This window comes from Bison bison, unplaced genomic scaffold (assembly GCF_000754665.1).
Source record: "Bison bison bison isolate TAMUID 2011002044 unplaced genomic scaffold, Bison_UMD1.0 scf7180017864461, whole genome shotgun sequence".
In the NCBI taxonomy this organism is placed as follows: domain Eukaryota; kingdom Metazoa; phylum Chordata; class Mammalia; order Artiodactyla; family Bovidae; genus Bison; species Bison bison.
The window spans coordinates 1,387,496-1,403,184 of NW_011495023.1; the positions used below are offsets into that span (position 1 = coordinate 1,387,496).

The following is a 15,689-nucleotide window of genomic DNA, read 5'->3' on the forward strand; positions in this document are numbered from 1 at the left end:
GAATAAAAGAAACCAACTTTCCTACAGGTAATTATGTTAGAGGAAAGTTGATTGGTTGTTTTGTTAGAAAAATCTCAATCTATTCACGATACATCTTTTATCCTCCTTGTCTCTATAAATGTAGAGTTTACCGAGATCTGCAATCCAAAATATATTGTTCTAATGAAATCATTTTGATCAAATGTAAAAATTTTATATATGTTAGTTTTTATAGCAAAGACAATAGAAGATACTTCTGCAGAAGTATTTTTCTGTATCCTTAAGGTCAGGGGTTCCCAACCTCTGAGATCTGATGCCTGGTGATCTGAAGTGGAGCTGATGTAATAATAATAGAAAGAAATAAAGTGCGCAATAAATGTGATGTGGTTGAATCATCCCAAAACCTCTGGTCCATGGAAAAATTGTCTTCCACGAAACTGGTCCCTGGTGCCGAGAAGGTTGGGGAACCACTGCTTTAGGTTATGTGTTATTGCAGTACATTCTCAGGCCCAGTGATAGTAATTTGCGTAAACAGCTTTATAAGGTCGGAAACACTTGAAGAAATCAGAGTGGCCAAGGGCTGTGGTCCCCATCAGGGCAGAGCTACCGCAGCAGATGAAGAGGCGAGGGCCGGGGAAGCAAGGACTCCCTCTGCCTGGTGTCGCTCTGTTAACTGTGAGGGCGGACGTCGCAGCACCTTGAAAGCGGCTGTGATGTTCCCCAGCCTGGCGCAGGCTTCCTGCCCTTTCAAGGGAACTCCTTGATCAGGCATTCGACTAAACTGCGGCGGCTGCTGAGCAGTTCTTGTGTTCTAATTGCCCAGTGGGTTGAGGTTTGGGGACAATAAGTGGATATCAAGGAAGGGTCAGGCTTGAAAGCTGGCAGCTCAGTGAGCAGACCAAATTGGAGAGAAGAAAGGATGACTTTTTTTAAACTTTATTTTGTCTAAGATAGAGATTTTCTTTCTTAAACATTTTGAAATCTTGCTTGATGAATACTTGTCAAATTGATTTGGGAGGTCTTTGTCTTATCTTTTATCTTCTTCCATCAACTCAGGAATGCAAATCTCAGCTCTAAAAGAGGTATAGACCAAGACGTGTCCACAAGAAGAATAGCAGCCCAGGAGCTGTGCAGAGGGCGGGGAGGGCAGTGGGCAGAGCGCTGGTCACAGCAGTGCCCAGCACTTGGTTATTTCCTGCCCCCGTTTTTAGCATTTGCTGTGCCTGAGTGCAGTGTTCAATATTTGGTATATTTTTAGGAGACTGCATGTCCTTTCACTACTTTCTTGCCTTCCATATGCATGTATATAATGTCTGTATATATGTTGTATCTTTTTATACATATGAATACACATAATGTCTCTGCGTATATATATCCATACTAGCACTAGCCTTAGATTCGAAGATCAAGACATTTATAAAAGAAACAAATAATGGCACAGATTCCTCCAACTGCACTCCTCTTAGGAAGGATTTTTTAATGTTATTTTATTTTTTAAATCTTATCTTTTCATCCATGCTGCATGGCATGCGGGATCTTAGTTCCCTGACTAGGGATCAAACCCGTGCCCACTGCAGTGGAAATGCAGGTTTTAACCACTGGATCCCCAGGGAAGATCCTAGGAAGGATTTGTAAAGGAAAAAACCTTCATTGTGCATAACTGCAAATCACTTCCCACTGACAATCTTGTACCAATGGAAGCACTGAGACTTCAGGCGCTTTTGTTATTTAAGGTTTTATCCTTGGCTCTCTTTCATCCCTATGGTGGGGCTTACCCCTTGCAAACTTTTTTTTTTTTTTTAATTGTAGTCATTTTCGGATCTGATTGCACCAGCCTTGGCAACACCTAAGTCCCTTAACCCAAGAAATCCAGGCCTCTTCCAAGGTGTGTGATGGTGTAGAGAGTGATTGGCAAGCCTAGGGTGGAGGTGGGGATGGGGACCAAGGCGGCTGGTACAGGTGGCAGGAGCTGCCCCAGAGACAAAACACAGCACCACTGGGGCCATTATTTTGGTTGGAAATACGTAAGAAAACCTTTCCTCAAAGGGGAAACAATAAACAAATTATCCACTTCCACCATCAGCTAATTGAGGCTGTCTCTCAATAAACAAGTGGATTTTCTGCTAACAAGCAGTTTTACGAATTTAATCGCCAGCGCTCTGTTGCCTTTCCCCCGATTTAATTGATGCTTGCTGAAATTTTTCTTAATAACGTTACACATTAGTGAGACTTGCTGTCCCTATTTTTGCATCCTCATGGCTTAAAAGTCTGTGACTGTCATTTAATTGCCAGACACATTTTTTTAATTGGAATTAAAATTAAATTGATTCAATTCTTTTTTTTTTTATTTTCTTGAATCTAACAAATCAAGTGCCAGCAGTCCACATGCAGACAAGTGCCAGTCATTGTAGGAGCATGGTGACACCCTCCAGTTTTATAACAACCTCTTATTTTAAAAATCATGTCAAAGGGATAACTTTTAATCCAAAAATCTGAAATAAAATTTTAGTGGGGTGTGTTTGTTGGATATTTGAATAAGAGAATGACCTCTTTCTCTACTGATGGGTTGTTTTCAGTCATCCTTGTATGAAGGATGCTCAGTAACTAAAGTCACTATTTGAAAATTATCTTGATACAGCTAGAGGAGAACAGTGGTGGAAGTATGAAAAATGTAGTGTAAGAACTTAAACACCTGTTTTCTCTTTAGCAATATAAGTGGGTTGGAATGAGCTGACACATGGGGATTTAACACTTATATTGTTAATATAATTTTACTTTAAAACTCTCAATCATCCCATAAATTTGATTGTTTTAAATTCCCTTTCTTATATCTCCTATATTCGTCACTCTATATTACCTTCTAACACAAGTCAAAGTAGTAGCTTTATTAGGCTTTTTAAAATCCAGAATGTTCATTTATTATAAATTGTCTGATACTTGAATGTCTAAATAAAATATCCCATTGCTTGCCCGAGGAATATTTTTCCCCAAGTGGAAATATATTTTGTTTTATGTGATTGTGATGATGAAATTGCTCGGTACACTTTTTGAATCAAAAATTCATGGAGACAATTTAAATGTGCGAGTTTATGATCGAGTCTCTGGGGCCCCTGCACTGGCATATGGAAGCATATTTAAGTTTATTTTTAATTTCCTTTATGGCTGGCATGGTTTCTTTGGGTTCAGACACATGCACATTTACTCACATGTGTTTGCACATACACACACACACACACACACACACACAGGCAGAAAGCATAAACAGGGCTTTTCCAAGTTATCAAGGCAATTTTCTGAATGAGTTGCAAAACTGAAATTAATATCTTTCTGTAGTCATCAAGGACAAAAGCCCATATCGGCCAGCCCTGCCTGATGCTTAACTCGCCGTGAAGTTAATGTGGATGTTGTATATTTAAGGAAGCAGAAGGCAGTTCTTTTTTGACCATGTGCAGTTAAATCCCATAACAGTACATGTTCTGACTTAATTAGTTCTCATCATATCATGTGAATATAATTAATAATATGATGCTGTAATAACTTTGCCATCATAGGTACTAGGACCTCCAAGTGTCAAATGAAGCATTTGTATTATTTTAAAGTACAATGAATTTTAAATTAATCTTGAAGCAAATTTGTATTGTAAAGAAAAGAAAAATACTTGAAATTAACTAATGTTGTTCTTCCCTGTAATAACTAAAAAAGATAGCTCTCCCTTATCATTTATTCTTTTCTTTTCATTGAAGCTATATAGAAACTCAGTACATAGAACTAATCAAAACAGCCTTATTTTATTAGTATGAACTTATTTTTAAGGTTAAATGTATTACATTCATATACTTTTAATACAAGTCCTTGAGAATTCTGAGTCATCTCTGTAGCATCTTAGAATTCTGAGGCATTATTTGGAAAGCGTCCACTCTGGCTGGCAGCCAGACTTTGATTTGATGGTTCTCTTAACTTCACCACATCCTACATTCCTACCTTATTTGCCCTTGTTGCACCAGTCAGACAGGTGAGCCTCAGGGTTTCAGGACTGCATACCTGCAATCTGGGGTGCTTTACCTTTATCTTTCTTTCCTCGTTTTTCCTGACTTTCAAGACATAGCTCAGGACCCTCTTTCTTTCTTGTAGTTCTTACCATTTCATGACATGAACATCCTTGGCTCTGTAACACAGCTTAACTGCTTACATGTGTGTCTCTTGTCTTCCCACCTAGACTGCAACCCTCTGCAGTTAAAAGAAGGAAAATCAGCACTGTTCAAAAACTCAGTCTAGCATCATGCTGTGCATATTGTTGCTGTTCAACTAACACTTGAAGGGTGAATTTGACATCGCATCTTTGAGAAGTTCATTTTGAACAGTCCTACTCAAATAGATAGCACTATTATTTCTGTTTGGCCCTGTGTATATTGGGGTACCTTTTCCTGGAGACCGTCATCAGGTTTCGTGACTCATGCTTGGGTCAGCTAGCCAACCAGCACATAGGACGTCACATCTGTGACCAAGTGGCCAACCATGTAACATGCTGCAAGGTGGAAATGATTCCTATCCCTGCTTGAGGGTGGTCAGCAGACTGTGCGGCTCCCTTGGTGATAGGGGTTGTGGCTTTAGGGTCTCAGCTGCAGAAAAATTCAGAGTAGGGATGGGAACCCACAGCTAGGATTCTGGGGCCACACTGGCTGGTTGCCCTTCTTCAGCTCCTGGGAGGACCTTCTGTGTTAGTGCAGCCCAGGTGCTGTTCTGTGGAAAAGGAAGGGCAGTGACCAGTGGTTCCTTCAGTGGCAGGTCTGCGAGTGGGTTTTTCAGAAGCTGGGATCACTTTGCTCTTGGAGATGCAGTCAGAGGTCATGGTTTGGAAGTTGAGGGGCTTGCTCTTCTCTTTGCTCATGTTGCCATTGTGGTGGGATGCTAGGGATGCTGCTTCTCTGCTTTCCTTTACCCAGCAGGAGAAAGGTAGCATTCTTCATCTTAACAAGGTTCCTCTAAAGCTGCATGTATGAAAAATGGGCCCATTCAACCCCGGAGGGAAGAAAGAAGGCACACATTTTTCAACAAGCCTTGTGGGTAAAGAGTGAATGTTTTCTCAGAGCTTGCATGTTTCCTTATCCAGCTCCAACTTCAGCCCCTGCCCGCATCCCCTCCCTCCAGGTGACAAATAGAACCTGCTTTATTGCGTGCTGAGCGGCATGAATTCTGACATTGTAGAAACGGCTATGGCTGTTGGACAGCCATGAAGAATCGCCATCTGCAGTTTACCAGGACCCTGTATGGTTACACAGGCCCTGCGGGTGGTTTCATAGTCAACTGAGAAAGCACACTGAGGGTTCTGGGGAATTCAGGAAGGAAGAAGGCAGTCCCCACCCTCGCAGAGGTTAAAATCTAGTTGTGAAAATAAGACATCTGTATGTACAAAACCCATGCGTGCAAAAGACCAGCGGATGTCTTCCTAATTAGTCACGTGATAAACACGAAGTGCTTGAATTCAAACGGGCCGTCTCTCTGATGTCCAGAATGATTTGGAAGATTTTGTGAGAGAATTCCCCGTTGGATTAGGGTGTAAGTGGTAGCAGAGCTGCTAATGATGAATATTTACTGTTTCTTATTTGTTTTCTCATTGTTCCTGTGTCGTAATGAATACATTACTCATTACTGCTAATCAGTGAATATTGTCATGTAAATTTCAGAGCAATTATCTATACCTTTTTAGCAGGATATTTTAATTTTCATTTATGTAATTTTGCTTGGATTTTTTTTTTTTTTTTTTTTTTGTCATCAAACAAATAGGAATCTCAGGCATCCCAGAGATCTATAAACATGGTATTAAATGACTTACATGACGATCAGCATGGGGACTTGCTGCCCTGGTGGGGTCCATGGACCATCAACATCATCGTTACCTGGGAGCCTGCTGTCAGTACAGCATTTCAGGTCCCACCCGAGACCTGCCAAATCAGAGTGAATTTTCACAATTCCCAGACAATACACATGCACCTTTCTTGGTTTCATTCTCATCTGATTATGTGGGAGGTCTTTACAAAATTTTGAAGATTGGTGCTTCTCTATATATCAGTATATATAATCACTATATATGTAGCTTTCCCTGAGCATGACGCATTATTGAAGAGAAAGAAGTTGTGGAGTTTTATGGATGACTGATTTCTGGCCATAGTTAAAAGTCAAAGTGAATACCTAAACCATTTTCCCAGCACTTGAAGTTTTTCAAAACTCAAACCATTCTTTGGAAAACACTGTTTTCCCTTTCATATCTGAGTCCATATGAATTCAATTTTTGTGGGAAATTTAAGCCACATGTTTCTGATTCATTTACACTTAACCCTTGAGAAGGTTGTGTTACAACAGCAATTGCCTGTCCAAAAAAATCTGTCTTTGAGTGAATCCTTCGTAAGGGCAAAGAGATGGGGAGAAGGAAATGGGGGGAAATCATTGGAAAGACCCCAGAGAAGTTGGGGTTTGGGTTCCTGCTTCTGAACCTGGAGGCCGATTTGTGCAGCCTCCCCGTGTGGACAGTTTCTGGTTTACACACCTTTGATGGGGGTGGGGTTGGAGAATGGTACAGGTTTCCGTGCTGAAAAGAAACAGGACGTGTGTAGGCCAGGCAGCCTAGCCCAAACCCATATTTCTACTAATCATACATGGACATTCCTTTCCCTTTCTTGTACAAATTGAATTTATATCCCTTCGTGAGATTTCTATGATTTGACCCCTGGCAGAGACCTTATCCATAGTTCCTATTAGCGACCTCTTAGCCATGCTGATGAAGTGGACAAAGGCTGTGAAGAAGGCCCAGTGGGTGATGAACCTACAAACACAACTTTGGTTATCTTTACTCTGAGTTTTATAGTTTGAGCTGATATATAACCGGAAAAACTTAAAAATATTCATTGAAGCTTCTTTTTGCCTCTTGGTAAAGCTTGAGTTCTAGCTTGCCAAATCATATATTCCACGTGACACCCTTTTTTCCCCCTCGATTGATGGATATTATGCATAAACACATGTGTCCACATATGAGAATATATGTCACGAATGAAGAGTGAATGTTTACGGGGGGAGAAATCAGTGATCAGTAAATCATGTTTTCTGTTTAGACATCTACCCTTACATTTAGTGAGTTTTGTTTAGATAAGAGGACTTGGCTTGATTACAGTTCTTAGTGGCCATTGATAAACAAAAGGGCATTCGAATTCCATGTCTAACACATTCTTCTTAGGAGCCAGCAAATATATATTCATATGACAGACGCTCTAATCAAGGCTGAAGGTCTTACTTAAATATTGTAAAAAGCACCCTCATCTCTGGAAGGCAGAGAGAATGCCAGTTGAGATTGTAATGGTGATTTTGCCAGATTTCCCTGTGCCATAGGCTTTCTCACCATCCTCTTTCGTGATGGCACCTAATGCCTTCCAACATGCCTTGCCCTTTATCTGGGAAGAACCCTTTTCTGCCCTGCAGTCAACTGCCTGACTCTTTCTCCCAGGATCACTCTGTGTCTGCCTGTGTCCCTGTACCCTCTGTCTAGGGTCACTGTCTGCCATATGTGCTTCCCCACATTCTGAGCTTCCCTCTGTCCTAACATGGGTCACTCTGGTGCATAATTAACTCTTTACATGCCTGTCTTTCCCAGGATGGTGGTGACTCTGTTACTCTGTGTCTACCACCTATACACAGTAAGCATCTGAGTTGTTGGATGGATAAACCTGTGATTTCAGTAGTATCTTAAACCAAAGGCTAAACATCTTCTGAAGATGCCAGATTTAAAATCTGAATGGGTGAACTGAGTTTGTGAAGGATTCTGCAAACGAATCTAATGCTGTGGGTTCATGTCATACAGAAGCTGAATCTTGATTCCCTGCATCTGATCTGGGCTCCCCTGTGCTGGTTACCTTGCAGACACTCTCTCTGGGTCAGGGGTTGTTATGTGAAGGACCATGGGGATTCACGCTGACCATCAAGCCTGGAGGAGGAATCCAAGCGGAGAGAGACAAGGAGCCTTTGTTAATCCTTGGAGGTTAATGGTTGTGGTTGCGACTCAGTACACTCCATGCCTTACTGCCCCATTCTGTTGTTGTTGTTGAGTCATTCAGTCATGTCTGACTCTTTGTGACCCCATGGACTGTAGCCCATCAGGCTTCTCTGTCCATGGGATTTCCTAAGCAAGAACACTGGAGTGAGTTTCCATTTCCTTCTCCAGGGGATCTTACCGACCCAGGGATCGAACCCACATCTCCTGCATTGGCAGGCAGATTCTTTCCCACTGAGGTACCTGGGAAGCCTGCTCCATTCTTTAGGTTGTTGAAAATATATCCCAATTTTAAAGACTTGCACAGATGAAATTTTCAGTTTCCTTCTCTAATCTCTTCCATTATTTGTTTAATAAAGTCTCACTGTTGGAAATGTATTCTTTTGCTGTAATCTAAATCCCTCAATGCCCGTTTTCCGCCATTCGGTCTCCAGGAGAGATGGGGAGACAGCTGGCCACCTCCAAGGGGTCTTCCTTGGCCACCTCTTGGATCACGTTATCATCTCCTTAGGGTTTCCAAAAGTTTCTCATTATATTTATAAAAACAAACTTGAACTTTCAGCTTCAAGTTTATCACCAGAATATCCAGCTTGCTTTGTCAACTCCAGCTCCCCTACGTGTCTTCCTCCCAGACTGTTTTCCTGTCTCCTTTTGTCACCATCATGGGACACCAGACTTACTCCTGTGCTCTGTTCTGCATCTGATCTGCCCCTACAATTGTAAGCTTCTAGAAAGATTGCACTCCTCTTTGTATTTTCCTGCAATGGGTAGTAAGTCAAAGTTGGGTTTTCAGCAGCTGTTTCTTTCTTTGATGTGCATAGCATCAGTCTGTCTGAAATTAATTAGGAAGTGTAGCTGGTGAACTTAATTCCTACTCACAGGGAAAAGTCTGTGTAGGGAAGAGGCATTTTAGAAAAAGAAGTTGAACGCCAAAATGTAATGTGGAAAGCACACTGTGAAACAGGGAAGAGTCTGTGGTGTGCATTTCAGAATTCTTTGTCAACAAGGCAGTGGCCGTTTCTAGGTAACATTAAAGCATATTCCATGAAGGTATATCTATGATGCAAGCCAATATAGAAAGTGGATTTGTTGGTATTATGGATAATTAGGATAACAGTAACACCAGTAATTACTCTGGGAGGATTTTGTATGGCATAATTAATGCCCTTAAAGTAGTAGAAAGCCTTGGATGAAAGAAAATGCAAAAGTGGGAGTTTTGGTGTTGAAAAGACAAAAGCAAATCATGTTTAAAATATGTTACCGATGTCATATTTTATGAGCTCAGATTGGCAAAACATCAGGACACAGCTGTTGATTATAGATGCTCTCTTTAGTAACTACCTCAGAGCCAGTAAACCCTGTGTAGGGAGATCCCGTCAGGACAATCAAAGCAAACCACATCATCCTCTTGACGACTTACCAAATCCTGTGCCTGTCCAGGAGATTTCCCTCGATGTCTCAGGAAAGTTCTTGGCTAAATGGAACCACATAGCAATGTGTGGGCTTTGAATATTTAACATCCAAACCAGGCTTTGGCAAAACGTGTTGGCATAGCCCCAAAACATGCTGTCGGTTCTCTGGATTAAAGAAAAAAAAATAAAAAATTAGAAACTCATTTTATTTTATTTTTTTTTAGAAACTCATTTTAAAATGAGTATTCACTCATACACCTTTTTATGCTAACATAGTTTAGCAGAAAAAAACTCACCATTTCAGATAAAAGTGTACATCAAAAGAATTATCTACTAAGCTTTCCTACCAAATACAAACCTATTACTAAATAAGCACTTCTGAATCGCAGAGTATAGCCCATCATGTAGTAAATTATTAACATTTCTGTCGGAGGAGGCATTTTTCATAAAATATTTAAGCTAAGGGTCTCAGAACTCTATTTCAGCAACTGATACTAAAGCTATAAAGTGAGGATAGCTCACAAGTTACAGTTCTGTCAAATATTCAGCCTTTTGATTGAGGAGAAAAGAAGAACTGAACCTGAAACCATTACTAGTGACATGACCTTTGCTCCAAAAGATCCATGTTTCAACATAGTACGCTTGCACCCCTGGGATCAGTGAAGGCCAGAGGGCAGCCCTTTCTGTTGATGGTGGTACAGGATTTTAGGACAGGGTCAGTGGGTGTTTCAATTAGCACCAAGAGTCTATTATTGTTCCCAAGGACACACGTGCGTAGCTATGAAAATAATTAGAAAACAACTGAGAAATTCATGTCATATAAAACTATCTTCCATTACTAGAGTAGAGACACTTTCAAGCATAAACATGTTATTCTGTTTGAAATTGGTAGAATAAGTTTAGACTATATCACAGATAAATTACCCTTCAGGAAGACATTTTTCTATTTTCCTCAGTTCTGGTCCTTTATGTGCTTTCTACTTTTTTTCATTTCAGAAGATGTTCTTTTTTCCATTTACCTGAATATTGCTTTTTTTCCATTTTCTCCTGCTAACCAGAGGAGTAATTTCTTGGCTTGAGAGGTTTTTTTTGTTTTTTGTTTTTTTTTGTTTTTAATTTTTTTCTTTTTCTTTAGAGAATGAAGAACTCTTGTCACTTATGGAGCACCCTTTCTTGAAACACACTCAGTACTGTTCGTAGTGTAGAAAGTGTAATGAAAAGGCTTTCCTGGGAGCCTAACTGTGTGCGGGAAGCACGCCTTCAGGCGCTGCAGCCCGTCACTGCTGCTGCTGCTGCTAAGTCGCTTCAGTCGTGTCCGACTCTGTGCGACCCCAGAGACAACAGCCCACCAGGCTCCCCCGTCCCTGGGATTCTCCAGGCAAGAACACTGGAGTGGGTCGCCATTTCCTTCTCCATGCAGCCCTTCACACCAACATGCAAATGCTGGCGGAAGCCGACAATGATGGCGGACCTTCTTAGTGACCCTCAGGTGCTCAGTATAATTGGGGCTAAGGATACTCAATCGTAGTTTGTCTTTGGGGAAGTGAGATCTGGATGAACAATTGTTAGTCAACAATATTTAATGTGCTTCTGTGGAGAAGTGGGAGATTTCGGTAGCCAAACTCAGCTACTCCCTTCCCTGAGGTTACTGCCTCAGACAGACACACAGACGCGGCGTGCCAGCAGCCGAGGGGAAGGCAGCGGAGAGCTGACGCCACAGCAGGTGTAAATCTTCCGTGGTGCGCCCGGTTTATTATCGTTACTGCCCAGACAAATAGGCCGTGCATTATCTGTTCTCACAAATCACTGTCTTAGTTGGCGCCATAGTTTTATTTTTTGATTTTTCTCAAATAGTGGCCCCAACACAGTGCATTGTTTCAGATGGAGTATTCAGAATGTGGGTACTGAATGACAGCAGCTGCCCATCCTGAACTAGAAATGGAGGAAAGCATAGGTCACAAAGAGGGGGGAGGTAAAGTACAATATGATCTGTAGAGAAGTTCTTTAGGGAGTAAATCCTAAGAATTCTCATCACAAGGAAAAATCCTTTTTTGTTCTTTCTTTTCATTATGTCTCTAAGAGGAGATGGATGTTTGCCGAATCTACTGTGGTAATCATTTCTTAATAAATATAAATCAAACCAACATGCTGTGTGCCTTAAACTTATACAGTGACATATGTCAATCGTTTCTCAATAAATCTGGGGGGAAAATTAAAAGAAGTGTTTCAGAATTATAGGTTAGGTATTGCGTGTGTGAGTTGTGGAGGGTGTGTGCCCACTGGTTTGTGACTGTCCTCTCTTCTAGGGGGGTGAAAGGGCCTCAGACAGCTGTACAGGGGTTCAGAGTCTTTGAGATTTTTCTGAGCTCTTTTTAATGCAAGTGAAATTTCTGGTGTTTCCATTTGTCAAGGTCAAAATAGAATTTTCTGTGAGACTCAGGAGAAGAATTGACATCCACCAGTACTTCTTAAGAAAGAGTATCATCCATACTTTGGAACACACCATGCTTTATTACTAAATTCAATTTTAGTAATAAAATTATTACTAAATTATAGAACAGAACTATTTTCCATAGTTTATTGTTTTATCAACATTAAAGTAAAATCCCTTATTCCTTCTTTATATCTTTGAGTCCAGCTCATTGAGTTTGAGGGAAGAATTAGGGAGAAAGAAGTGGCTGATTTTAAAGACAAAATGGTGGTCATATTAACCAATATAAGGATGAGAGAAATAGGGGAAGTTCTAGGTAGAAAAACTTCATTTTTGTTTGGTTGTCCCTCTGTATCCATGGGGGATTGGTTCCAGGACCCCCCCACTTACAGATACCAAAATCCACTGCTGTAAAATGGCATAATGTTTGTATAGAACCTGCATACACCCTCTGTGTACTTTAGATCATCTCTAGATGACTGGGTTCGATCCCTGGGTGGGGAAGATCCCCTAGAGAAGGGCATGACAACCCTTTTCAATATTCTTACTTGGAGAATCCCATGGACAGAGGAGCCTGGCGGGTTACAGTGCATGGGGTCGCAAAGAGCCAGACATGATTGAGCGACTAAGCACAGCACAGCACAGATGACTTATAATACCTAAGACAACACTAATACTGTGTAAATAGTTGCCTGCACATGACAAATTCAAGTTTTGTTTTTTGGACCTTTCTTGAATTTTTTTTCCAATTTTTTTTGTTTATCCTCAGTTTGTTGAGTTCAAAGATGGAGAACTCACAGATGCAGAAGGCCAACTGTGTATACCAGGTTAGAGATGTCATCAGTGTATGCAGGTGAGATACAGGCAGGCAGGCAGGCCATTAGAATGATGGATGTGGGTTTTAGGAGAGAAGTCAGAGCTGCAGGAAAGGAATGTGCCAGTCTAGGGCTGCAGCAAAGATAAGAGATGTGTCAGTCTGGGGTACTCCTTAACAAATATGGGGGATTCATGTTTTTGCCAAGGGAAGAGAGGCAGAAGCATCAATTAGCGCTGGAAATGAGCCCCTAAAGAGGTCATTCACTTATGTAGCTATCAGAATGTCCTGTGAGGGTGTAGTGGGTGGAGTTGATGCCCACCTGCTGCTGGGTGCTGAGAAGGCAGTGTGAAGCGGGCATGGGGGATATAGTGGTTCTCGGGCAGCAGTGGACATGGAAGGTAGAGATGGAACTGAGCATCTATAACTCAGCAGAAGAGGAAGAAAGGTCAAGGAAATGTTATGAAGCTGAATTAAATCAGCCAGCGATGAAGGAGGCACTGATGATGTAAGAGAAAAATAACTCAGGTAGGGCTGTCCTAGTTGTTCGTCCAGAATGAGCAGGAGTAGAGAGGGCAGTGTGCTGGCAGGTGGGTGGAGGAGAGTGTAAAATAGAGACACAAAAGCTCGAGCTGGCCTTGGGAAAAATAACGGACCATTTTTCCTTTGGAGCGGTGATGAAGTTTGTCCCCAAGACAGAGCCTCAGAACATGTTAGATACTCAGTACAGTTTCAGGAAACACAGACTCTGGCTTCTTACATTTCTTATTTTCCTGATTTTTAATAGAAGGTTCTGGTGTGCTGGAGATGTGATAGAAGGCCAGAGTGAAATTTGATTTCTGCTTATGGCGGGCTTCACGAACGGGACTGAAGGGATGGAGGGGAGGCTTTGTGTCAAAGCTAGAGAACTGAGATTTACTCAGCTTATGAAAGAGAAAACTGGATGGAGACCTAGTTCTTATTCTCAGAAACACAATGGGTTTTATGAGGCTGAGTCTGACAAGCATTTTCCTACTCTTCTGAAAGCTAAAATAAGGGTGAAATGAGTTTAAAGATTTTCTTTTTGTCTGTGTCTTAGAATTTAAGGAAATGGTAGGGTTAGATTCTGTCAGGGGCTGAAGAGAAAAGCCCCCTCTTTTGTAAGGAAAAAGAAAGACTTATCTGTTTTAAATAACTGATACTCAATTGACTGAAGTCAAGGGTCAAGGCCAGGTGATTTCTTGAAAACTTTCCATTTAATGACTTGATAACGTCTATGGATGTTTTCAGTCAGTTTGTTTCAGAAATGCTACCATGTGCCTTTAAAAAGCAAACAAAAAGGACTATGATATTGCAGTACTGTGTGTGTGTATATGTGTGTGTCTCTATCCATTGAGGAGAGAAACCAGAAGTATTACTTTGTAAATTTTGAAAAAGAACAATTTCTTTTTTGAAAAACCTCTTTATTATTCTATATTGGAGTATAGCTGATTAACAGTGCTGTGATAGTTTCTGGTAGGCAGTAAAGAAACTCAGTTATACGTATACATGTGTCCATTCTCCCCTAAACTCCCCTCCCTCCAGGTGGGAAAAGAACAATTTCTTTATATGGAAGTCAGCTTTTGATTGTTTGCCCATAGCAAAGGTACAAGACGTGCTCAGCAGTGATTGTAAAATGTCTGCAAAACTTGTTGCTGAAATTTACTTAAATGTTTGTCAAAGTTTAAAAAAAAAAGGACTGGTCTCCTGTTCTGTCTGCTGCAGACTGGGATTCTTTGCCTTGCATTGTCCTGTATCTTGGCGAGAAGAATTCAACAGCTGCTATTCCTCGTTGAAAGCTTTGGCATGTTCCTGTTTAGAACATTCCGATATATTATAGAATATATTTATGATAAGTGTAGTCCATGACTTTTCCAGTAATCATGTACGTATGTGAGAGTTGGTCCACGAAGAAGGTTGAGTGCTGAAGAATCGATGCTTTCGAATTGTGGTGCTGTATAAGATTGTTGAGAGTCCCTTGGACGGCCAGGAGATCAAACCAGTCAATCCTAGAGGAAAGCAACCCTGAATATTCATTGAAAGGACTGATGCTGAAGCTCCAATACTTTGACAACCTGATGCAAAGAGCCAACTCATTGGAAAAGACCCTGATGCTGGGAAAGGCAAAAGGAAAAGGGGGTGGCAGAGGATGAGTGGTTAGGTAACCTCACTGACTCTATGAACATGAATTTGAGCAAACTCCAGGAGATAGTGGAGAACAGAGGAGTCTGACATGCTGCAGTCCATGGGGTCGCAAAGAGTTGGACATGACTTAGGGACTGCAGGACAACAGTCTTAAGGCATTGAATGACCTGAAGGTATCTCTTTTGGTCTAATTCTTGGAAATTGCAAGCATTATGACAGTTCACACAGAAGCTGTTTGCACTCGCCAATGGCAGCAGTAAACTGTGATCGTGCTTCAGCGTGCTCCCCAATCTGAACGGCTCAGTGGAAAAACTGCCCATCTGAAATAAACAGAAACCTTTCCGCTCATCTCTCACAAGTTAGTCAAAAAGAGAAGAAATGGTTTTTATGGCTGTCTCATCATTTTCTTCATTGTTTGGTAGCCCTTTGTTGGAAATACAAAGCCTTTTACAAGCTTCTTCTCTGCTTTAGGGAAAGTCTGTCTCAGTGATTTTTGTTCCCTGCTTTCCACAAGTCAGCTAAGGTGCGTGGTATTTCATGTAACCATTTTTGGGTCTGTGTTTACTCTTTATATATTAAGACTATAAAAACTAGGGAAAGCAACAACAGGGAGTAATACCCCCGTTGGGTTCCTTCGCTCCTTGTTACCTCTTTCTGTCTGGTATGTATCGCTTGGGGAACTGTATGGTGTGAATAGCAAGAACCCTTACTTCTGAGTGTTGGCACTACCACTGGACCCCCTCTCATCTGGGTCCTCCTGCAGGACACCCCTGATTTGACCTCTGCTGTCCCAGTGGCCACCCCCCGCCCCCACACAGCTGTTCTTGAGCAGATCTTCTCTTTCTGGAGTCT

The 15,689-nt window shown here is 41.3% G+C and overlaps 1 protein-coding gene and 1 long non-coding RNA gene across 11 annotated transcripts in view; one reads left to right on the forward strand and one right to left on the reverse strand.

Moving 5' to 3' along the window:
- PARD3 (par-3 family cell polarity regulator) overlaps window positions 1–15,689 on the forward strand; it is a 581,703-nt gene that overhangs the window by 514,383 nt on the left and 51,631 nt on the right. The gene's annotated exons all lie outside the window — the stretch shown is intronic.
- Window positions 1,547–10,737, reverse strand: LOC105002982. Its single transcript, XR_827048.1, has 3 exons — window positions 9,726–10,737; window positions 9,438–9,594; window positions 1,547–5,921 (listed from the first exon to the last, which is right to left on the reverse strand). It is a non-coding gene; the product is annotated as an uncharacterized LOC105002982 (long non-coding RNA).